The sequence below is a fragment of the Xenopus laevis genome, chromosome 5S (assembly GCF_017654675.1).
Source record: "Xenopus laevis strain J_2021 chromosome 5S, Xenopus_laevis_v10.1, whole genome shotgun sequence".
NCBI lineage: Eukaryota > Metazoa > Chordata > Amphibia > Anura > Pipidae > Xenopus > Xenopus laevis.
The window spans coordinates 60167197-60194029 of NC_054380.1; positions in this window are offsets into that span (position 1 = coordinate 60167197).

Consider the following 26833-nt stretch of genomic DNA (forward strand, 5'->3'; position numbering starts at 1 on the left):
ACTAATCTCATAAATTTGCAAAGAAAATCTATCATCTAATTTTTATCTCCCAAATAGCCCATCAGAAAGTATCTTAACGCTTTTAAGCCCAATTCATGTTTGATTGAGTGTATAAAGACTCCACATCTGTCATTAATAAGGTTTTGTTTGTAATTTCTAGATTCTCGATTTGGGATAAGACATCTAGGGGCCGATTCACTAAGCTCGAGTGAAGGATTCGAATGAAAAAAATTCGAATTTCGAAGTATTTTTTTGGTACTTCGACCATCGAATTGGTTAAATTCGTTCGAATTTCGAACGAAATCGAACGAATCGAACGAAAAATCGTTCGACTATTCGACCATTCGATAGTCGAAGTACTTCCCCTTTAAAAAAAACTTCGACCCTCTACTTCGGCAGGTAAAACCTACCGAAGTCAATGTTAGCCTATGGGGAAGGTCCCCATAGGCTTGCCTGTGATTTTTTGATCGAAGGATTTTCCTTCGATCGTTGGATTAAAATCCATCGAATCGTTCGATTCGAAGGATTTAATCGTTCGATCGAACGAAAAATCCTTCGATCGATCGATCGCAGGATTAGCGCTAAATCCTTCGACTTCGATATTCGAAGTCGAAGGATTTCAATTCAAGGGTCGAATTTCGAAGTATTTTTAACTTCGAAATTCGACCCTTAATGAATCTGCCCCCTAGTGTTTCTCTAGCATAAGATTACATTTCTTCTACCAAAGGTCTAATTCTCAAGTCAAGGTAATGGCTATCTTTTTATGTCAAATAGCAATTACCCGATAAAATCGGTCTGCCAGGTGGTTTCTTTAAGTTCTTGTGAATTTTGGGCTATAAATAAAAAGTGTTGATTCTAGGGCTATTCACTGTTAAAAATAGTTTTTCCTTTTTGGAGATAAGATTGTCTTTTAACGCCTATAATAATTGTATAGTTCTCTGCTGGTTTCCCTATTTCCCTATAGCTTACATATATATATATATATATAATACACAAAAGCCATGAATATCTTGTAAATTATATCCTTATAAACGGTGAGTTCTGATGTCATCAGTTATAAACGGTGAGTTCTGATGTCATTTCTGTCACATGACTCACTGAAACTTGTGTATTATAACAAATAAAGTACCCCCAGTTGCAAAATATGAGGATATTAGAAGTAACCTCGGAGTTCCATGACCTGTATAAAAACACTCGGCCTTCGGCCTCGTGTTTTTATATGGTCACGAAACTCCTTGGTAACTTATAATATCCTTATATTTTACAAGAGGGGGTACTTTATTCACTATATATATATATATATATATATATATATATACCTGTTCCAAAGGTGCACTCCGTCGTCGTCAGGAGATTACAAGAAAGCAACCAGAATTGTATAACCACCCCAGAATTTAAACCCACAGGCCATTTATTGGTGCCAAAATCTGTTGCTAAGCAACCACCATACAGTGTAGGGAGCAGCATAGAACCATGCAGGGAATAGGGAAGTGTATAGAACATCCAGCGTGAAAATCAGTGTAACAGCGTAGAGAAGAGGTAGAGAGACATAGGAAAAGAAACAGAAAGAAATTGTAAAAGAATCCCACCGTGTCAGAACATAGCTACCCCTTAGGGCCAGAGCGCTGATCCAATCAGAGTCGCAACCGTGTCACCATTATCCAATCGGCAAGCAGTCTAGAGGTAGGTGTGCGTCTCACCAGAGCTATTGTACGCCGACTCTCTGGATACCGAGCGTTACCGGGGCAACCGGTGTATACAATATGAACTGACAGCTTACTTTCTGCTGCCCTGGCCGCGAGCGTTCGCCCTCTTAGACACAGACCATGCTGAGATCACCCAGTTTTTTATTTCTGTCACAACCTCGGGGGGCCAAGAGAACGCAATTGTGGCAATTATAGAAACATTATTATAAGGGAGACTACTCGTTTCGCTCTCTGTAGGTGTCTCAAGCAGCAAAACCCAGCTCAGGTGTTTGTACGGGTACTCAAGTCACTACCGACATAGCACTGCATTAGTGGATGGTGATATCGTTTACAGTGGACTTATGTCCGGTAGCACCTGACATGTGCGGGGCAAAAAATAAAGAGGGAATAAAAGTGTTAAAAGCAAGGTATAGGCATGGAGCTACCGGGAGGTGGCAAAGGTAAAATAAAATTCATACATGGAACTGATCATGTTGAAAATAAGAGACACATTTTATAATAATAAATGGAGGGTGAAACAATATAAGCGTAAACCACACCTAGTGTGGTCATGTTTAAAGGAGAAAGTCCATCAATTGCTCAAATAAAGCAACCTAGAGGTAAAGTTTCATTTAGTCCACGAGGGGTCAAGGTGTCCAACCGATGGATCCATTATGCTTCTCTTCTGAGTAGGGCCAAATCTCTGTTACCGCCCCGGGGCAATGGCGGTTGAAAGTCTATTGCCATGCAGCGAAAGATGGGCAAACCATGTCCCATTTGCAGAAAGTGTCTTGCCACAGGTTGTTTTGCTGAATTCTCTTTAATAGCCTTGCTGATTGCTGATCTATGGTTTGCTATCCTGTCCCGTAGTGGGGTGCTGGCCTTACCCACATAATAAAGGCCACATGGACAAGTCAGCCAGTGTGGGGATGTGGGAATTCCTTCCCTATTAGTAAAGATCTGCATGTCGTACAATCAGGACAGAAGAAATAAATCAAATGCATGGAAATCTGTTAACACTTAAGAATCTGTGCTCTAGAAAGGAGTAAGGTTAGCTGCATGGGCTTCCTCCAGTTAACTAATCACTGTACACATGAGAGCTAATAGAGTTTTAGAGTCTTTGTATTCCAATAAAACTCTTAGTATCTGCATTAGTTTACCCTTTTGCTTGTGTTCTGCTACGTGTAGTTGTGTCGGCTTTGTCTGGTAACTTTTTCATCCCATTTACCTTCTGTGCTTTATACACCTATTCGCTCTTCAATTTTTAAATTTTTGCCCTGCAAATCTAGTTTCATAGCTATTTTGCATTTTAACAATCTCTATTCTGCATTCATTCCTCATTCTGCTAACCTCTGTAGCTGAACTTTAACGTTTTCTTTTAACGCTGCTGCTCCTTATCTCCTGCTTGTCATGTAACTGCACCTTTTGACCCTTATCTCCTCCACTAGCCTGCATATTCCAGTTGGTCTGCCGCTTACTCAATTAATACAGTATCTGTCGGTGCCGTTTGTTTTCAGCGCAGAGTGAGGCTCTCCTTCCTGCTGTCTATTCAAATAATGTTTTGAATAGTGCAGAATAGCTGTGGACACTCCAATCATCAGTGGACAGGCCAGAACTTTATTAAGATACGAGAAAATAGGAAAAACTGTCACACCACTGACGGGCCTGGAGAGGCCCACTAGGACTGGGGCCCACCGGGATTTTCCCCGGAGTCCCGGTGGGCCAGTCTGACCCTGGCTCCTGATATGTAATTGGTGTCCTCCCACCAGCTCCTCAGACATATACCATGTGGAAAATCTGAATCCATAAGATGATCTTATTGTCTCTAGGAGTGTTATGCCCCCAACATTGTTATATAGTTTGTATTTCATCATCTTATCATTCATATGTATGGTTATGCCTTTTCTATAGAAAAGTCTTTCTTAGGCCACCATACCCCTACCATGTGATCCTGTGTAATACCAAGAAATTATCAGTATAGCTGCCATCTTCATATTGTACACAGCCAGTACATCACCATCTGCAGCAATCCTAGCCCATCCAGCCTCGTGGTAGCATCGTTGGTAGGTATTGTTTATAGTCCAAGCCTATCTATAAAGGCAGATGTTTATTTACCTGTTTTGTATCATGATGCAAGTTTATATCCATTTATATGCAGCTACCTCATGGCCCTGCTATACTCTATATGTTCCTCCCCAGGTATCTAGGCCTTATATTATATGCCCTGCTATATGTTCCTCCCCAGGTATCTAGGCCTTATATTATGTGCAGATGCCTCCCATCCCTTTAGTTTATCATATGCTATGCAGTGTTATGTATTTTATATATTATGACAAATTGTACAGTTTACTGAGCTCTGTCTTTCCCTAGTTTTACACCTTGTCCTTTGTTAATAACTGAAGCTCAATAACCTGTGTCAGTGGGTTAATGAAGGAAGGAGTTTAGCTGCATGTCAAGCTACACACTACCCCAGGGTAACACGTAGTGAGGACAGAACAGACAGTGTATGAACATATTCCATCCAGGTCTTTATTTAGGGATTTACTTAAAAGTGAAGTCCTTTTTTTTGTTTTTATATGAGCTGGTTACACATTCTCTAGTCCCTTAGCAATTGTTTTGTCAGAAAAAAGGTGTAACTTCAAATGCCACTGAAATGTTCAGATTTATATCCAGCATTTCACAGATGGTGACTCGCTGTATTTTAAAACTCTGATTCAAGAGAGCAACTATAAAGTGTACTACTATTTAATGAGAAACAAAGGAGCAAAGTTACTGCAGGTGCACGCACACAAAAATGGTAGCAGTCGTTTTGTGAACTGATGTAATTCATTAAAATTACTTGCATCCAGCTATGTTTTGTGTCCTCCATATAGTTCATACTAGTGATAAGCTTATCTGTCCCATTTTGCTTTGCAGAAAAATTCTTGAAACTAAGAGAAAATTCACGAAACAGCAAAATATAAACAAAATACATTATAGTCTATGGGCAACTTTTTTTGTCTACTGTGCAACATTTTTGTCTTCCACATAACATTTTTTGTCACACACCTGAAAGTGATAGAGCAGTGAAAAGAGCTTTATTTAGTATGTTTGATAAAGCAAAATAAATGGGAGTCCTATTTTTAACTTTTGGGACGGGAGGGTTGGAGAAACTTTTTATTAGCTAGGTAAGGCAATTAATGGGAAAAGTTTAAAGTCAATCTTATCCACTGGCTGCTATCCATAGCAAACAGATTTTTTTATATTCAATTTTGAAATCTGACATGGGGCTAGACATTTTGTCAATTTCCCAGCTGCCCCAAGTCATGTGACTTGTGCTCTGATAAACTTCAATCACTCTTTACTGCTGTACTGCAAGTTAGAGTGATATCACCCCCTCCCTTTTTCCCCTCAGCAGCCAAACAAAAGAACAATGGGAAGGTAACCAGAAAGCAGCTCCCTAACACAAGATAGCAGCTGCCTGGTAGATCTAAGAACAGCACTCAATAGTAAAAACCCGTGTCCCACTGAGACACATTCAGTTACATTGAGAAGGAAAAACAGCAGCCTGCCAGAAAGCATTTCTCTCCTAAAGTGCAGGCACAAGTCACATGACTGGGGGCAGCTGGGAAATTGACAAAATGTCTAGCCCCATGTCAGATTTCAAAATTGAATATAAAAAAATCTGTTTGCTCTTTTGAGAAATGGATTTCAGTGCAGAATTCTGCAGGAGCAGCACTATTGACTGATGCGTTTTGAAAAAAACATGTTTTCCGATGACAGTATCCCTTTAAGAACTGTCTTACAATATACCGTCTATATAGAAAATATGTCACAATACAAGGCTGGTTAGTTATTAATTCAGATTCTCATTACATGGCAGGTTAGAATGTAATTATCAGTCTTGTAGAATCAGCTTCTATGACAGTTAAACCACATTTTCTACTTAATGATTTCTGACAACCCCTAAGCTTAGCTTCTCAGCAGCTGCTCAAAGCACACTGAGCATATGCACTGTCCAGGACAGTCATAACAGAAACTGAGATGAGGAGCTCCTGTGACAACTTTGAAGTTCTGGACCATTACTGTTATAGGTTAGCTGAGCCTAAAGGCTGGCGAAGGATCAATATATAAACAACAGCATTTTTAGCCACGTTTGTTTTAAGGGTCTACTTCTCCTTTAAAAAATTCACCTCAGTGTTCTTACCTTGCACCCACACTACACAGAGTTGTGTCTTACTGGTCTTACTGTAACATAATAACACATTTACTTTTTTTTCTGTACTATTATTACCCCTTCCGACTATTTTTGTATATGAGGTTGCCATTTGTAATTTTGTAAATATATTTAATGAGTTAACAATATCAGAATCAAATGTATGTAGTGAAAGACACTCATCATAAAATAAGGCTATTTAACATAATTGTAGCCTGGCTTCTTTCACTTCTAGAGGTAGAAGAAAACTGTGAGCTTAAAATATTTTAAAAAAAACGTGACAGTAGCTTATATTTGCAATAACTTGTGTTTTAGATTGGGTGACACTTTGACCTGTCTTGAAATGTATATTTAAATTATTGAGTTTTACAGCAACTATCTTCCTTTGAAATTGAGTGTTATCTACTTTGAACCTCGATTTTTAGTATTTAGTGGACCAAACAAATTGGCAAAACAAGTCCAAATATTAAGTATGTGAGAACTTGTTACATATGGTATCGCAAACCCAGAACATTATATTAGGATTTCTTTCCATTGGCATAGGAATAGAGCACTTATCTGGAAAGAAAGGAAAATGAATGGAACAATGACTGAAATGTTATAGACAAAAACCTGATACCTTATGCAAAAAAGCCAACATTTGGGTTGAGGTTTATGCTTCAGCATGATATCTGGTGCAATAGGTTTACCATCAAGCTGCAGTGAAAAAAAATTGCTGTCCATCCGTACTCCCAAAGAATGTACCAAAGATTAAAATAATTTGGAAAAAAATGATATGGTTTAATATTGAAAAATGTAAGACTACAAAGCTGGCAGAGGCCTAATGTACACTGTCTGCTCATCTATCAATCTGCCTGTCTGTATATCTCTCTAACAATATAATAACAAACAATACAAGATTTGTCTGCTGTTTTTGGCTTTATTGAATATGAGGGTTAATGTAACAAAGGTTTCTTTTTTTTTTACTGACCTCCATGCTGTACTGAATGGCAAACATCCTGCTATGACCAAGTGAAAGCTTGTGGAAATAAAAGCTGCAAGCATTAGAGAAAGTCAACTCTGTTTTTAATTATCATGCCAGAGCCTATGGTAAGCACGCTAAGGTTACTTTCATTGAAGTTGGTCTTTAAGTATGCTGAAGGCTATGTGTTTGTTCTGCTGGTCTGCAAGAGCAACACTGTCACATAAAGTAGCTCAGTGCAGATTAACACTTAAAAAGAGACACTTTGTTCCACTATTTTCTACTGTGGGACTAATAGGCTTATTTCTGTGCCAAATGTGTGGTTTCAGAAGTTTCCTACCAAATTAAAAAAAACAGGTATAATGTTTTAATAGAAACAATGCCTACAGTTACAAAAAGTACAAAAGAAATGCATGTTAAAAAAATTTTGTGTTACTGTAACGTAGTCAAGTATAAAGATGAAAAGTGGCACTTTATTTTCCCAATCATGAAAGCACTGGAAAATGTATAAATCCATGCAAAACAAATACCGCAAGGCTAAATTTATCAAGCAGCAAGAAAACACTTTGAAACTCCTTGTATACCTTTCACACTGCCTTTAAAGTTGTAATTCTCTGTGTGGCAAGGGGTGCATGCAACAAAAATGTTGAATATGTCAACATTCCCTGATCAATCTTTAAGCATTCACGATCTCTTCAGCTGTGAGAAAGGTGATGAGGTTTCAACTGTGCTGCAATTAAGCATGATTTTGAGTGAACTCAAGTATTCACTGTAACTTGTATGATCACAACTGCATTCATGATTCATATGACTCAATCCAAGAGAATTCAATTTCATTCTGCCCACAGTCTGAAAGAGGTCTTATTCTTAGGATCCATTTAACATGTTTGGTTCCAAATTTGGAAGAAAGCTGTATGTCTGCATCCAAGTCATTCATTTTTATATTCTGCTTTATAAATTTTTTCCCCATTTTTAATTCACAGCAAACTGCTGGGATGGATCAAACTTTGGGAGGACAATTTACAGTTCACCTCTAGTTTGCCATTTTGTCTGACTGAAATGGTCAGTGTTGTGATATACTCAGTATCTCCTGAGAATGAAAATCATTATTGCTGGTCTTATTTTAGAAATATTTTTTTCCCAAAGTATTTTGAATAAAGACCTTAAAGTTACTCATATTACATTTACAGCTTTATAATCTTAGCCAATGAGTAATAAATAAGTGCAATACAATAAATATATTCAAAATAAATTACATAAATCCATAGGTTTGGTGACTTTTTTAAAATTTTTCTAGCAACATATAACATATTATATATTATAATATTATTATATATTTTCAGGCAAGGTAAATGTTTCCAGGCATGCTTTTTTTAAAAATATCAATGAAAGCTTATACAAATATCTACTCGGCCAAATAAGGCTTCCCAGCTGTGTTAAACACAAACAACATCATTTCTTTATCAATAACATTCAGGTGATTCCTCCAGAGCAGTTGTCCCCAACCAGTTGCTCGTGAGCAACATGTTGCTCACCAGCCTCCTGGATGTTGCTCCCAATGGCCTCATAGCAGGTGCTTATATTTTATTTTTGGCTTGAAGGCAAGTTTTGGTTGCATAAAAACCAGGTGTATTGCCAAACAGAGTCTCCCTTAGGCTGACAGTCCACATAGGGGCTATCAAATAGCCAATCACAGACCTTATTTGTCACCCCAGAGACTTTTTCATGCTTGTGTAGCTCTTCAACTCTTTTTACATCTGAATGTTGCTTACGGGTAAAAAAAAAGTTGGGGATCCCTGCTCTAGAGTGTGGTATCCCAAAACCCAGAACATGCCACAAGGTCCCAGTCTCAGCTCACGATTCTACCTTTAACAACCACCTTTTGCTTCGGGAGGAGCCCTCCACTACTCGGATGCCTCCAGATCTTAAGGTGAGAGGTCCAAGGGGGGAGTTCCGGGCAGGCTAGGGATCCATAACACATACTGGAAGGATGGAGAGAGAGAGAGAGAGAGAGAGTAGTTGAGGAACAGGTAGGGTCAATACCAGTCAGTGCAGGATCAGGAGCCAGGAGCGTAGTCAGGAGAAACAAGCCAGAGTCAAAACCAAATAGACAGCGTGGTACAGAATCAGGATCCAGAAGATTAGTCAGTAATCAGGCAAGGTTGGTTCACGTAGCAAATCAGAAAATATCAAGGTCAGGCAAAGGTCAGGAACAGTAAATTGGATCAAGAGCACACCCAGGAACCCAGGAGTGCAGAGCAGGGGTTTTTATAGCCAGACTAATGGCTTACACTGATCACCTGTGGCCAGATTGGCAACAGGTTAGACAAGCCTTGCCTACTCGCAATTATAAAGACAAAAATAGGAGTGAACCAGTACCATAGCTGTCTGCTCACATAGAGCAGAGGCAATGCAGACAGCCAGAAGACACTAGTGAGCAGATTTACTAAAGGGCGAATTGGCGACATCAACCACTTTGCACCCATCGCTACACTACGCCAGGCGCAAATGTGCTCAGGCTATGCTAATTCATTTAAAGGAGAAGTCAACCTGTACGGGGAAACCCCCCTCCCCTGTGTTGGCCCTCCTGCCCCGCAGCCTACCTGCCCCCCCCGGGCAAATACCCCTAACTTGTTACTCACCCCTTGGACAGTGCATATGCTCAGTGTGCCGAGTTCATGGACGCCATCTTCTCCCGAGCGCTCTTCTTCCTGCTTTGACCAGTGTTTTTTGGCACATATGCAGTACGAGGCATTTACCCGTAAGGATCTTCTGCGCATGCGCCGAAAGTCACAAAGTTTCTGAAGAAAAGATCGGAAACTTCTTGACTTTCGGGCGCATGCGCAGTTGGAGGCATTTGCCGGTATGGAGCTACTGCGCATGCGCCCGAAAGTCACAAAGTTTCCAATCTTTTTTTCGTCAACTTTAGGGGACAGGAGTGGGGAATACCCCGGCCTACACCTCATATATTCCACATGTTCTTGTATTTTTTGTACTTTGTAGCCTGTCTTCAGCTATTTTTGTGCTAAGCAGTAATTTTGTATAGCTAGTGCAGTGTTTTCAGATTTTTTTGATTCAACATTTAGCCATCAAGCTTGAACAGATAACAAGGTTTCAGACAAATAAAAATATGGTCCTTGTTTTAAAGTTTTTGAGACCAATTTATTACGTTATGACAGATAAGTACCATAACATTAAACTGTCCAGCAGTACTAAATAGCACATTGAAATTATAATATTTTTATAAACATAACTTTTCATGGGGTACCTGGGTAGGAAAGAGGAAGAGTGTGAAAAAAGTTTACTACAGTAGAAGCCCCATTTAAAGTTTTTCAGGGTAGCAGAAAAAATCGTAATTGAAAATATATTATGCCTTATATATTTTTTATGTGGGACCACAGAAAAACAGTGGAAATGCATCAAAACTTGAAATCAGGAAATGTAAGATTGAGGTTTCACTGTAGTTTATACTGTATATAGTATTGCCAGAAAATTTACATAAAAAGTGCACATTGTACCAAAACAGATCCCAAACCCCAAATCAAACACCATTAAAACAGATTACTTACAGATCTTTCAAGAATATAAGAAAATATAACAAAACCATAGAGATGTCAGAATCAATACATCAGCCTATGTACAGTACATAATAGTATATTGCATACTATGTCCTTGTGGTATTATTACTTACAAAAACCGAGGAGTCATAAAATACACATAGAAAAGACAAGCAATGCAATGAACAGAAACAAATTAAAACACAGAAGACAATGTTCACTAGAGCTTAAAATTAGCAGGGCTGGGGAAAAAGGCATATATACAGCTCAAGAAGTGACAAGGACAAAGCAGAAAGTACCTAAAATTCACAATGCAAGTAAAGCATCCATTTTATAATTCCACAATGATTCTCACTTCAGCAGTTTCTGGTTATTCAACACTAAATGCATCTAAAATGCACAGCTCAATTTTACAACTAATGATAAACAAAGAGGTTTATTTATACTATGATTGTGACAGTTATTTATGTATATATAATATACTGTAGAGAGAGGAACAAATAATTGCATTTTTTAAGTTTTCCACTGCTTTTTCTTTTACTTTATATGAGCATTTTTAAAAAGACATATTAGGTGTGATTTATTAAGAGACTAGGAAGAAGTGCAATACACAAAAGTGGATAAGTGCATTCAGGCAGCACATATTTCCCTAGGTCTGGCTGCACTCAATACCTCACGTTTGATGAAAAATCCACAAAGCATGGGCAGACGTAAATCCTGTCCTTACCTTCTGCCATAATTCAGCCAGTTGCAGATTTGCAACTGTAAGCAGCACTCTATTCATCTATTATTTTTTGTTTAATTCATACTATATATATTTTCTATATGAGTACCAAAGGGCATGTGCATAGGTTGGCTGCTTCAGGGGAAAGCCCTATAGTGTCTGTATATAAAAAAAAATCCCCAGGTTTAAATCCCCAGCCCCCTCCATCCCACACACTTGTGGGTAAATCTGGCTGCAGCGCTAAGGGAGAAGTTATGGAGAAGCTGTTTAAATGGCACTGTAATAACAGTTTTTTTCTTAATAGTTCACTCATCAGAATCGTTTAGCTATATGCCGATGGATTGAGCCATCTTTAATATAATTTTCTCTTTGTCTTCTATCTGTATTATGAAGGGGGTAGCTGATAATGAATCCATTTGAGTATGTAAATTTACAACTAAAGTGTACAGATTCAATCAGGTGCTAAAGAAAATTAGTTAATCAGTGATCACAATTAACAAATAACTCAGTTCAGATACCAATTGGCAGGGAAAACTTTTACTGCTTCATACAATCAGACAAGTCTAGGAATACAATCTAATACTCTTTCTGAAGATAGGAAATGTAACCTTTGCAAGTGTCAACTGCTCCCACCCACATAATGCAGAACATGCTATTTTAGTGAGTAATTGAATTCTGTAAAATGTAAAATGTTTGTGCACCACAGACTCTTTCACAAAGGCGCTTCACCTGATTTGCATGGAACACAAGTGATGTAGAATGCCTCAAATTGCTGATAGCTGGCAGAATTACTGACCCTCTGGCCTTCCATTTGCCTTCCATGGGATTTGTTGCATCCCAATTAATAAATGCGTATCCGTGACTTTAAGGCACATGATCTTACCTTGCACAGTAGGTCAAATGTTCCACCCCAAGAATATAGTATTAATAGAGTGACTCATTGAAAAATTTCAGTTGCTCAGACATTTTTATCAGAACAGGTCAAGTCCTATAAAGTCAAACTCAAGCTCTTGCTGACCAAACTAGAAGACTCTGCAGTTTATAAGGAATTACTCAACAGCTAATAATACTAAAGTATGCAATTCATAAGCATTGCTAAATTAGGCACTAAAACAATATTAAGATTGAAAAGTAGATTTTAATGTTCATTTGTCATTTTAACTTGCATTAGAATGCGACACAATTTCATATTTTAATACCCTTTTAAAAAATGTGCAAAGCACTTGCATTTTTACATTCCATTGGATGTGTTACATTTTTTTTCCATGTTGGTCCAAACATTGTTGTTTATTTGTGTTCTTCATTTTTCATCTAGAGTATATGGAATGCTGGCAGTGATGAAGACCAAGTCTAAATTAAAGCAATATTTGTTTTTGCACATATGGTGTTCAGCATGCGTTTGCTGCATTGTTCTTTTTTTTTATATTATTTTAACAAATATATGCTAAAAGAAAATGCAAGTTCGTGAAAAATGCTCCAGTCTTGAATGACATTTTAAAATGTTTCTCTGTATAGCAATTTTTTTTCCCAACAATTACTGATGTTAAAGGGACAGTAAACTATAATGCTCCTTAAAAGGCCACAGTGATTTACATTAATGCTAGTGAGAAAGCATTTTCAGGAGATTGGTAGAGCAGGGTGGAGGACATTTATCATAGGCCTCTACTCTCCACGTGTGTTGTAGCCCTAGAAAAAAAATCAAACAAAAAAATGCTCCACTTTTTTACATATGCTCATTCAGATGGGCTTATGTCACAAAAGGTGCATAAACAGTATCTGAGCTAATAAAATAAAAACATTTTTTAATAAAATAAGACTTTTTTTTTTTTTACACAGATATACACGATTTCTCAGATTGAGAGGATGCCATGATGGTCTAACTCTGACTCTGAGTTTTGATCACAACCCCTGTCCACCCAACACTGCTTCCACTAACTCCAACCTTAATGGTTAAACATTTTATCAGGACTTTGCATTTGTAAAAAGAGCCCTGCGTAATAGTTCACATATGTTTAGCATTTGACCCAGGCACATTACTATTTATGCATATTCAATAGTCCAAACAATAGTCAAGTGAACCAATCTTAGGGGTGCCAGACTTCCTGGATGGGGGGGTGGGAAGTGATGTCACAGGGGCATGACTGTGACATTGGGGAGCGGGAGGTCATGTCACAGAGATGTGATTGTGATGGGGGCCCTGAGCTGGCAGCTTTGGGGGGCCCGGACACCCCAGTCCAATTTTGCTGCGAGTGTTAGTATTTCTAAACCTCATTAACAGGCAAAGCTGGAAAAGAGGGCTGCAAGGCCTCAAACTGGATTGTTTGATGTACATGAATGCCTATCTGTATCCCTATATATGCACAATTTACTGTATGTGCTCCACCAGAGACCTACATACTGCAGATGATCCCTGATTGTCCCAGTGATTATAGTGGTTTGCTATACAGTTTTTCTGCCAGTGTTATGCCCTCTTCACCCAGCATCAACATTATCACTATCATCTATTGCTGCCTTACTGGGGCCAGGCAATCAAAAAGCTTTTCCATCCCCTTGGTTATGTTCTCATAGGATCTATCACCCTTGTGTTCCTTTCAGCAGGTAATTTAAATACCTAGATTTGTTATTTCACATATATAATAGTAATGTATGTAATCAAATCAATGCTACACAGTCCCTCATGCACTAACCAGGGTATTTTGTGGATATCTAGATTTATACTTTCAATATGCATGCAAAGTCTTCTACCCAAGAAGCTTCTCAAACAGCTAATTTAATTGTCCAAAACAAAGACAGAGGAACCTCACTGTTTTCCTAGATTTTGAAAGAAATATGTCTTAGACTCTTCAGTAAGCTTTTTGGCACTGAATAAAGTAAAGGCCCTTACTCGGTTTTAACATGCCATAAAGCAAAGTGGACAATACAGTGAAGAAAACACAACAACTTAATAAATCAGGATACATCCAATTATTCATCAACAATAGCAAGGCAGTACAAAGATCAGTTGAGGTTAAATAAAATAAACTTATGAAATAATAATATTAATTAGGTTATACAGGATTGTTGGTATGAAACCTATATGAGACCCAACTGTGCATTGACCCTTAACAGACATACTTCATTATGATCAGCTGTTGCAATAGATTAATGAAAAAAATAAGCTGGTATTGGTAATTGATTGCTATTGTTTTATAATTTGTCTGCTAATTTTACCTTTCTTTATATAGTTGTGAATATACAGTGCCATCTGGTGGTGGTGTTTTTAAAGCACAATGATGAAATGCACTTTTATTGCAATAGATATATAATATATATCAAATATATAAGTATGATTATGTGTGGAAAAATATTGTGTAATGCTATTCTGGCTTTTCCACTAGAGCATGGTCATGGTAACTCTAATGGCAGCCGGGCGATCAAAGAATTTTCACACAGCTTCACTCACAGTGTCAAGTGATAATAAATTGCTGAAACAGGCTGTACATATGTCACACATTCAATTTCCTTTAAGATGTTAAATGGTTACAGACTAGCATTTTGGAACCCAGCCATAGTGTACAAGACCCTCCAAGGTGAAATCTAAATAGTGTTTCTCAACCTTGACTCTTACACTTGTGTAAAAAAAAAAACACAGGTACTAATTGAAGCTGGTCTTAACCCTATCTTCTAAACTAAAATACTTAAAGAATCCAGCTGACATAAACTAGTGCTCTTTCGTGAGGACCCTTCTCCAACATTTACCTGTAGCCAAATCCTTACCACTTTAAGAGAACAGAATATTTTACAGTCAAAATAAATCTTAGATTTTAATCTGATATTTACAAGGAAGACTCATTAACTATATACATACACACAAATTGAAAAATGTGCTTCGACATTGCACAAAGACGTACAGAGAGCTAGGGCTTTTTATTTAAATACCTTGCACTGTGAAAATTGCATTATGCGTGATAAAGGGGTTACCACTAAAACGTGTATTCAGCACAATAAGCAGACAAGGTTCTGCAGTTGTCGTTTTTTTTTAAAGTTTTAAACAAGTAGCAATTTAATGTGCTTTCCTCTTTCTTTGACTAGTAAATAGCATATTGCAACTTTTATAAACCAGAATACTTACTTACTTACTTAATCCTGTGTCTCCCACTGGAGCAAAGGGCCTCAACAAATGTGTGCCACCGGTTTCTGTCCTGGGCAATTTTATCTATCTCAGTCCATGATGTCCCTGCTTTCTTTATTTCCTCTTCCACACTTCGTCTCCAAGTTGTCTTTGGTCTTCCTATTTTCCTGTTGCCTTGAGGATTCCACTTTAAGGCCTCCTTCTCAATTGATTTATCCTTGCGAAGGGTATGGCCAATCCATCTCCACTTTTTACGTTTGATCTGTAAGTCCACTTGTTGTTCTTGGGTTCTCTCCCACAGCTCTTTATTTGAAATTATATTCGGCCACCAGATGTTTAATATTCTTCGGAGGCAGCCGTTTATAAAAGTTTGGAGGCTTTTTGTTATCTCCACTGTCACCTTCCATGTCTCACATCCATACAGAAGGACAGTCTTCACGTTACTCTGGAATATTCTCAGTTTAGATTTCATGGATTTCATGATTTCATGTCAGCCCCCATTGTAGTCCAGTTCTATTTCCGAGGCATGACTTCCTCATGACTAGGTCCATTACTATCAACAAGATAGTGGGGGAAAGGGTACATCCCTGTTTGACTCCTGAGCTGACTTCTATTGGATCACTTAGCATGCCATTGTGAACAAACAAGCATGTATAGCCCTCATAAAATTCCTTTATAAGTATTATGACATTTCTTGGTATCCCATACTTCTCTAAAGATCTCCACATAGACTCTCTTTCCAAGGAGTCAAATGCTCTAAGGAAATCTATAAAGATCAGGTACAGTGGGACTTTTAACTCCTGACATTGTTCTATTATAATGCGCAATGTATTTATTTGATCTGTGAAAGATCTGTTCCTGCGGAAGCCTGCTTGCTCTTTCCTAAGTTTTTGGTCCACACAGTCTTCCACTCTGTCTAGTAAAATTCTTGTAAATACTTTGCTGGCAAAAGATAACAGTGTGATCCCTCGCCAGTTGTCACACACCGTAATATCTCCCTTTTTTGGCAGCTTCACAAGGACACCCTTTTTCCAGTCAGCGGGGATTTGATGTTCCTTCCAGATTTTCTCAAACAATGGTAGTAGAAGTGCTGCTGAAGTTTCAGCATCTCCCTTTAGTATTTCTGCTGTAATGTTATCGAACCCAGGAGCTTTGCCACTTTTCAACTTCTCAATGGCCTTGATGATTTCTCCTTTCCTCGGTACTTCAGTGTTTATGTTCGGGTCTTGTTCGATGTATTCTCGGTGCTCTTGATAACTTTGTTGGTTGTTGCAGCCAATATTCAAAACTTCCTGGAAGTGCTCCTTCCATCTTTGGAGCTGTCCTCTCTCATTTGTAAGAGTTGCTCCACTCTTATCTTTGACATTGTATCCTATTCTGCCTTTCCTCTTTGAGAGAACTTTAGTAATATTGTTCAATGTTCTGAGGTCTCCTATTCTTGACGCCTTTTCAGCTCTTTGGGCTTGTTCGTCTATCCAGATTTGTCGGTCCCTCCTGGCACTTTTTCTGACTTCTTTGTTTTGTTCATTGTATTTTCCTTGAAGGATCACCTTTTGGCCTCTTGTTTTGCAGGAATTTAGCTTTAGCTTTATTTCTTTTCTTGCTTTGATTTTCTGCCATTTATCATTTGACATCTAGTCTTTCCTTCCCTGTTCCCTAAAGCCTAACACTTCTTCACAGGTCACTGTGTATATTTCTTTTACTTTGGTCCATCTAGTCTCGACAGTATCATTTCCAGCCACCTCCACCATCTCTTTAAGTCTCTCAAATCGGTTATAAAGTTTTGTTCTAAACTCCGACTTTTTTTCCTGGTCTTGGAGCTTCAGTATGTCGTACCTTCTTAGGTGTCTTTGTGATAGCTTCTTTCCTGCTTTGATCTTCATTCTGAATATGTCAGTAACAAGGTGGTGGTTGTTTCCCACATCAGTCCCCTCCTATTACGTACATCCAACAGAGATCTCCTCCACTTCCTAGCTATGGCTATGTGGTCTATCTGATTTGCGGTAGTGCCATCGGGTGTAACCCATCTTTTGTGTGGGAAGATGGTACCCCCTATCACAAGGTCTTTTTCGGCACAAAAATTTACAAATCTTCCTCCGTTTTCATTCTGGTCCCCTACGCCATGGGATCCCATAATATGTTCTATTCCTTCATTTTCAGGGTCTACTTTTGCGTTTAGGTCACCCATCAGAATGATAAGATCTTTCTTCTTTTGTTTATCAAAGGTTTCTTGAAATTTGGTATAGAACTGGTCTTTCTCCTCGGTAGTTGAGGTTTCTGTTGGAGCATAACATTGGACTGCTGTTATATTCCTAATGTTTGTTTTGAAGCGGGCTGCTATAATTCTCCCTCAGATAGGTTCCCATTCAATCAAGCTCCTTTTTGCTTTCTTGCTTAGAAGTATTCCGACGCCTTCCAAGTGGTCTTTACCTTCCTCATTGCCAAAATAAAGAAAGGTTAGCCCTTCTTGTGTCTTCAGCTCTCCATAGTTTTTCCAATGCACCTCACTCAGGCCTAGGATGTCGAGCTTGTAGTACATCATTTCAGAGCAGATTTGCTTTAATTTCCCAACTTGTCTCAGCGTCCTTATATTTAAAAAACCAATTTTCGTGACCGTTTTCAAGCCAAAAATCTCTTCAGTTCGTCAGTCGGGTTTCTTTTCTTTGTTGAGGTTTCTGTAATCATTTGTTTTCAGGGATGCAGATGCTTGGTCCACGGTCCCCAAGCCCATTGGAGGGGTTGCCTCCTTCTGGCCTCCGGGCATGCCTTATTTTCTGTCAGGGTTTTATCCCTTAGCCTTTGAGGAATTCCTCTCCGCAAGGCAGTGGTTTCTCTTGTTAACCCCGGAATAGCACTTCCAAATAGCACTTCCAAATTCTTCCAATGTATCAAAATGAATCCAAATGTATCATATCCATATGAAAGGATTAAGTCCATATAGCCATCCGTAATTTAAAGCTAGTTTTCTTTAGCTCTTTTCTATAGACATCCGGCATTATCTCCTTTATGCAGGGATGGCTTGATTTTTTTGTGGTTTGTTTTATTTATCTGTTATAATTGTATATATCCAACCTAGCACATCCAACCTATAGCCCCAGAGCCATTATTTAACTCAAGTCCCCAAAATCCCTTGGGTGTCTGTTGGGAGATAAAAATATAAATACTTGTTTTAGTTTTTCATAAAGATGACCTAAAGGCTAAGCAGATGTTGTGTTGTGCTGAATGCTATTAAATCGCCATTTTAATTTGAGACTTTGAAACTTGTTTTAGTACTTTGTTTATGCCAGAATATTTATTGGAAAAATTTGTATGTTTGATGGCAACTCAAATGTTGAGAAGTGACCAAATGCTGTGTGGACATCTTTACCTGTTTGCTCTCCTGATACCTTGTACAATATCTAAAAGTATATTCCATGAAAAAAAGAGAGACAATTACTTATATTTATATATACATTCCATAATGGCAGGGTATAAAATGCTGGCTGTAACAGCATATGCACAAAAAAGAAGCAGTACAGGAACAGTGTAGGGACAAAACCCTCCCAGATGTGAAATTTCACAGAAGATCATGAAGAATAACAGGGTTAAGATCCTGTGGGACTTTCAGATCTAGTATCAGTGCCAAGTGACAGCAATATCATAAGGAGGAAGCTAGGAGAAAGGCCCCCCAACAGATCCAGGGAACAACATTAGAGAAGGAAGGACCAAATATTAAGAAAGACTCGTGCCACCCATAGGGGTGAGAAACCAATTATACATAGTAAAAATACTATACTGCTACAATAAAAATGAACATGAAAAAGAAAGAAAGAAAGAAAGAAAGAAAGAAAGAAAGAAAGAAAGAAAGAAAGAAAGAAAGAAAGAAAGAAAGAAAGAAAGCTGGTTGAAAGACATTGACTGGGGTAATGGGGTTGCCAAGACAGAAAAAGCTAGTAGGTTTGTAAATATGCTGAATGGCAACTTTTTATTCCAGCTTGTTCAAGAACCTACTGGGAATAACTCACTTTTGGACCTTGTAATAACTGATAATACTGAACTCATCTCTAGCATTTGTGTGGGTGAGCATTTAGGAAATAGTGATCATAACATGGTCTCCTTTGAGATTCTGTTGCAGAAGCAATTCTATAAGGGAGTAACTAAAACACAAAATTTCAGAAGTGCAAATTTTGAGTAGTGATGGGCGAATCTGTCGCGTTTTGCTTCGCCGAATAATTCGCGAATTTCCAGCGAATTTCACTTAGTATACTGCTACACACATGCCCTGCATTGTTAGAGGACTCCTATCTTGAAAAAAATGGCTCCCATTTTGCAAGTTTCTTAAACTTTTAACGTTTGTGGATTTTTTTACATTACCTCTGGTCAACTGGTAATGGTATCTACTACTATTCTATATCACTGTTTAACCAAAAAGTACCATCTGTACTTTATATATCTAATAGTAGATTACTAACACAAGTACAACTAATAAATCTGAACAGATAGTATCTGGATGCTTTGTATCTCAGATAAAAATGAATAAACCATATGTTTATGTGAATGAACCTTATATTTACATCATGTAATTGTAATGATTCTGAAATTCTATGTAATGTAATTTTAATGACTCCAATTAAGAATAATCATCGTTGTGTTATTAGAATCCAAACAATTTCAAGTACCATGTGAGTATTAGTTTAGTTAAATGAAAAATTAACTCAAAATATAGAGATATAATCATATAAAAACTTTTTTAATATATACAAAATAGCACAACGGTGCTAGGCCAACAGATGTATTTGTACATTACAGTGGAGGAGGAGGAGCAACGACCCTCTGAAGGGACTCCACTATCTGCCTGACCTCTCCCAGATCTTGCCTGATGGCATTGACCTGGTGGACCAGGGTGACCAGGAGCTCAGTGTGGTCATAGTAGGCATGTTCAGTCTGAGTGCCTACACTGAGCCCCTGGTTAGGTGGTGGTGGTGCCTGGTCCGGTGGTGGAGCCGCCGCCCGTTCGGGTAGTGGTGCTGCCCGGTGAGGTGGTGGTGCCGCCTGGACAGGTGGCAGTGCTGCCTGGTCAGGTGGTGAAGGCGGTGCTGCCTCGTCTGGTGGAGGCGGTGCTGCCTCATCAGGTGATGGCGGTGCTGCCTGGTCAGGTGGTGGTGGTGGTACATCCCCATCATCATCAGGATCATCCTGGATCCACTCAGCTGGCAATGAATAAATTTCAGTTTGAGTAACACAGCAATTGCATTTGTACAGTATGAATTATACAGGATAAGGTGTCATGTTGTAACTACAGGAAAATTAACTGTATTGTAGTTAAGAAGGGAAACCTATTTATTCCGTTTAAATAAATCTACCTTTATGTGAAGTAAAATTCTTATTAGCCTTGTCACAGGCCTAAACAAATACACATTTGCTCCAAAATACCAAAATAAATGGGAATCAAGTGCAGGGCAAGATTTACATAGTAGGCACCCCTAGGCCCACTGGCATTCGTCGCCCCTGTCCTCTCCCCTTTATTCGGGCAAATTTTTATCATCTGGACAGGAGCAATGGGGATTGCTGCATGGGAAACTATTGTATCTCCTGTGCATCCCCAGTGTTTCTGAACCAATATGGGTGTGGTTGGGCAGCATGCCGCCACCCTAAAATCCTCCAGCCCTAGGCCCGGGCCTTGGTGGCCTTTCCCCAGATCCGAGCCTGATCAAGTGGCTTTATTGTAGTTAAGAAGGGAAACCTATTTATTCCGTTTAAAAAAATCTACCGTTATGTGAAGTAAAATTCTTATTAGCCTTGTCACAGGCCTAAACAAATACACATTTGCTCCAAAATACCAAAATAAATAGGAATCAAGTGGCTCTATTGTAGAAGGGAAACCTATTTATTCCGTTTAAATAAATCTACCTTTATGTGAAGTAAAATTCTTATTAGCCTTGTCACAGGCCTAAACAAATACACATTTGCTCCAAAATACCAAAATAAATAGGAATCAAGTGGCTTTATTGTAGTTAAGAAGGGAAACCCATGTATTCCATTTAAATAAATCTATTATAATCTGTTTAAATAATCTCCATTTGACAGCTCATTTACTTGTTATCTAACTTGTCTGCAATTATGTCAGTCAACTGTCCAATCCTAATTACAGTATTCACTTAAATACATTTTTGCTGTAAAATAGCAAATCATTATAAGATGTTTTCTTTTTAAATAACTCTACCTTCAACCTCCACGCGCAGCTCTTCAACAAATGCGCTGTGGCGTCTTTTTAGATCACTCCAAATCCTCTGGAGCTCCCGCAAACTTAAGCGCACGCGGAACTCCCTCCGCAGCCTGCGCCTCAGCCTCTCCATGATACTCCGCCGGAGTACCTGGATGCCTCTGACACCAGGAGGGATATTGTCGTATCCCTCCTGGTGCAGGTACCTGACGAAGTACCGTAGCTGTTCTCTGTTCATCATGCCAGGTCCTGCCATTTTCAAACTGCACTCCTACAACTGTAAGCACGGACGGGGCTATTTATAGTGGCGACGCCCGTTTTTGGCACGCGCACGCGCAAACCCAGTTTTACTATGACGCGCGCCGAATCTCGTCGCGGCGGCGCCGAAATTGATAAATTGACTACTGTAACACTCAAATACATTGATTTTTTAAAATAAATTATGATATTAAGTCACACTATATTTGGTAATTAGGCACTATTAGAAGTAACATTATTCTCCTAGCAATCATGCATTGATTTAAATAAGAGACTGGAATATGAATAGGAGAGGCCTAAATGGAAAAAAGTAGCAATGACTAACAATACATTTGTAGCCTGACATAGTATTTGCTTTTTAGTTGGGGTCAACTCATTGACCCACATTTAAAAGCTGCAAAGAGTCAGAACTTAGAAGAAAAAGGCAAATAATTAAAACCAAATTAAAAGTTGCTTAGAATTTGCCATACTATTGCATACTAAAAGTTACCTTAAAGGTGAACCACCCCTTTAAGGGCTTTGCACTGGATCTATGAATACGTTGTGTAAAGTGTTTGGAAACAAAGGATGGCGTGTGTTCTCTTTGAAGATTATGGACAGCAAACTAGGACAAGACTGCTTGTGAAGTTGAAAGTTGCAAAACAGCAGATGCAGCTGAAAGTGGGATTTAAGATGGACATCATCTAGGAATGAAATTCCTCTTTCCATTAAGCAAACTGTGTTGTCTCGTTTATTTAACTCAAGGACAAAAGCATTCATAGAGGACAAATTCCATCTAAATTATTGCTTACAGCATGAATTTAAGTAGAGTTTAAGGCTATGTTTGCGTCACCCAGGGTTGCCAGGTTGGTTGGTTTCCAGTCAAATTTACTGGGCTGATGGTTGGGGCCTGTTTGGGCCTCTGTGTAATTTGAATGCCAGGGCCTATTTTGACTCCCAGACCAGACATGGCTTTGGGGCTACCATTAAAACATTTCCCTTACTTTTAAGCTTTGTACACAGTGATAAATGTATATATGCCATGTTTTGCTTTGAAATCGATGGGAAGAGCAATTCGCACCTATGTTTCACTCAGTTACTGCTACACACACATGCCCTCCCTGTATACATTTTTAGAGCACTCCTATCATTTCAAAAGAAAGCATAATGACTGAGGCACAGGACTTTTGGCTGCAGTCGTTTCAGGGGTAATAATAGTGTGAATACATTTGACAACCAAGCAGCAAGTATTGTTGTTATCAATTGTATTAGAGCCAGAAGAATTAAATGAGGCAGGCCTCAACCCAAAGAAATTAGCAGACTAAGCAGCAAAAATAGAAGCAACATATTTGGAAGCCATGTTAGGCCTCAACCTCCAGAAGAAATTAGCCAACTAAGCGGCAAAATTATAAGCAACCTATTTAGAAACCATGTTAGGCCTCAACCCAAAGAAATTAGCCAACAATGTGGCAGTATTCAAAGAAACATATTTAGAAGCCATGTTAGGCCTCAACCCGAAGAAATTAGCCCACTAAGCAGCAAAAATAGAAGCAACATATTTAGAAGCCATGTTAGGCCTCAACCACCAGAAGAAATTAGCCAACAATGTGGCAGTATTCGAAGAAACATTTTTAGAGGCCATGTTAGGCCTCAACCCAAAGAAATTAGCCAACAATGTGTCAGTGTTCGAAGAAACATTTTTAGAAGCCATGTTAGGCCTCAACCACCAGAAGAAATTAGGCAACTTAGCGGCAAAATTATAAGCAACCTATTTAGAAACCATGTTAGACCTCAACTACAAAAGAAAATTGCCGACAATGCAGCAGTAGTGTCAGCAACAGCAGTAGGAGCCTTGATAGACACCCACCAGACTTTTGCCAAATAACGAGGCATTAGTAGCAACAGCAGCGGCAGTCATGTTGTAATCAACTCTATATTAGAGCCAGAAGAATTAAATGAGGCAGGCCTCAAACAGAAGACTTTTGCCAAATAATGAGGCATTAGTAGCAACAGCAGCGGCAGCAACAGTCATGTTGTAACTTTAAATCAACTCTATATTAGAGCCAGAAGAATTAAATGAGGCAGGCCCCAAACAGAAGACTTTTGCCAAATAATGAAGCATTAGTAGCAACAGCAGCGGCAGTCATGTTGTAATCAACTCTATATTAGAGCCAGAAGAATTAAATGAGGCAGGCCTCAAACAGAAGACTTTTGCCAAATAATGAGGCATTAGTAGCAACAGCAGCGGCAGCAACAGTCATGTTGTAACTTTTAATCAACTCTATAATAGAGCCAGAAGAATTAAATGAGGCAGGCCTCAAACAGAGAAGACTTTTGCCAAATAACGAGGCATTAGTAGCAACAGCAGCCGCAGTCATGTTGTAATCAACTCTATATTAGAGCCAGAAGAATTAAATGAGGCAGGCCTCAAACAGAAGACTTTTGCCAAATAATGAGGCATTAGTAGCAACAGCAGCGGCAGCAACAGTCATGTTGTAACTTTTAATCAACTCTATATTAGAGCCAGAAGAATTAAATGAGGCAGGCCTCAAACAGAAGACATTAGCCGCAAAATTGTAAGAAAAATATTTAGAAGCCATGTTAGGCCTCAACCAGAAGAAATTAGCCAACAATGTGGCAGTATTCGAGGAAACATTTTTAAAAGCCATGTTAGGCCTCAACCAGAAGAAATTAGCCAACTTAGCGGCAAAATTATAAGCAACATATTTAGAAGCCATGTTAGGCCTCAACCAGAAGAAATTAGCCAACAATGTGGCAGTATTCGAAGAAACATATTTAGAGGCCATGTTAGGCCTCAACTACTAAAAAAATTTGCCGACAATGCAGCAGTAGTATCTACGATAGCAGTAGGAGCTTTGATAGGCCCCCACCATAAAAAATTTTGCCGACAATGCAGCACAGCAGCAGTACTACTAGGGCTAGTAGCAGGCTACAGCAGCAGCAGCAAGGGCAGCAGGTGCAGACAGATGGGGAATGGGTAATACTACTGAGGAGGAGAGTATGGGCAGCAATGGAGAGAGGAGGCTAAATCTATGGAGGAGAAGGAGGAGAGGAGGCTAGTCTCTGCTGTCTGCAATGGGCACTTGGATATCCCCACTTATCCATGCCTCATTCTTATCCACGTCAGCTTATCCACGCTGCCAGTGGATAGCCGTGTCCTCTTCTCAGTGACCACCCCACCTGCGGCACTGAAGACACGCTCTGACAGGACACTGGCAGGGGGGCAAGCCAGTACCTCCTTATTTAGAAGCCATGTTAGGCCTCAACCACCAGAAGAAATTAGGCAACTTAGCAGCAAAATTATAAGCAACCTATTTAGAAACCATGTTAGACCTCAACTACAAAAGAAAATTGCCGACAATGCAGCAGTAGTGTCAGCAACAGCAGTAGGAGCCTTGATAGACACCCACCAGACTTTTGCCAAATAATGAGGCATTAGTAGCATCAGCAGCGGCAGTCATGTTGTAACTTTTAATCAACTCTATATTAGAGCCAGAAGAATTAAATGAGGCGGGCCTCAAACAGAAGACTTTTGCCAAATAATGAGGCATTAGTAGCAACAGCAGCGGCAGCAACAGTCATGTTGTAACTTTAAATCAACTCTATATTAGAGCCAGAAGAATTAAATGAGGCAGGCCTCAAACAGAGAAGACTTTTGCCAAATAACGAGGCATTAGTAGCAACAGCAGTGGCAGTAATGTTGTAATCAACTCTATATTAGAGCCAGAAGAATTAAATGAGGCAGGCCTCAAACAGAAGACTTTTGCCAAATAATGAGGCATTAGTAGCAACAGTATCGGCAGCAACAGTCATGTTGTAACTTTTAATCAACTCTATATTAGAGCCAGAAGAATTAAATGAGGCAGGCCTCAAAAAGAGAAGACTTTTGCCAAATAACGAGGCATTAGTAGCAACAGCAGCGGCAGTCATGTTGTAATCAACTCTATATTAGAGCCAGAAGAATTAAATGAGGCAGGCCTCAAACAGAAGACTTTTGCCAAATAATGAGGCATTAGTAGCAACAGCAGCGGCAGCAACAGTCATGTTGTAACTTTAAATCAACTCTATATTAGAGCCAGAAGAATTAAATGAGGCAGGCCCCAAACAGAAGACTTTTGCCAAATAATGAGGCATTAGTAGCAACAGCAGCGGCAGTCATGTTGTAATCAACTCTATATTAGAGCCAGAAGAATTAAATGAGGCAGGCCTCAAACAGAAGACTTTTGCCAAATAATGAGGCATTAGTAGCAACAGCAGCGGCAGCAACAGTCATGTTGTAACTTTAAATCAACTCTATATTAGAGCCAGAAGAATTAAATGAGGCAGGCCTCAAACAGAAGACTTTTGCCAAATAACAAGGCATTAGTAGCAACAGCAGCCGCAGTCATGTTGTAATCAACTCTATATTAGAGCCAGAAGAATTAAATGAGGCAGGCCTCAAACAGAAGACTTTTGCCAAATAATGAGGCATTAGTAGCAACAGCAGCGGCAGCAACAGTCATGTTGTAACTTTTAATCAACTCTATATTAGAGCCAGAAGAATTAAATGAGGCAGGCTTCAAACAGAAGACATTAGCCGCAAAATTGTAAGAAAAATATTTAGAAGCAATGTTAGGCCTCAACCAGAAGAAATTAGCCAACAATGTGGCAGTATTCGAGGAAACATTTTTAGAAGCCATGTTAGGCCTCAACCAGAAGAAATTAGCCAACTTAGCTGCAAAATTATAAGCAACATATTTAGAAGCCATGTTAGGCCTCAACCAGAAGAAATTAGCCAACAATGTGGCAGTATTCGAGGAAACATTTTTAGAAGCCATGTTAGGCCTCAACCAGAAGAAATTAGCCAACTTAGCGGCAAAATTATAAGCAACATATTTAGAAGCCATGTTAGGCCTCAACCAGAAGAAAGTAGCCAAAAATGTGGCAGTATTCGAGGAAACATTTTTAGAAGCCATGTTAGGCCTCAACCAGAAGAAATTAGCCAACTTAGCGGCAAAATTATAAGCAACATATTTAGAAGCCATGTTAGGCCTCAACCAGAAGAAATGAGCCAAAAATGTGGCAGTATTCGAGGAAACATTTTTAGAAGCCATGTTAGGTGTCAACCAGAAGAAATTAGCCAACTTAGCGGCAAAATTAT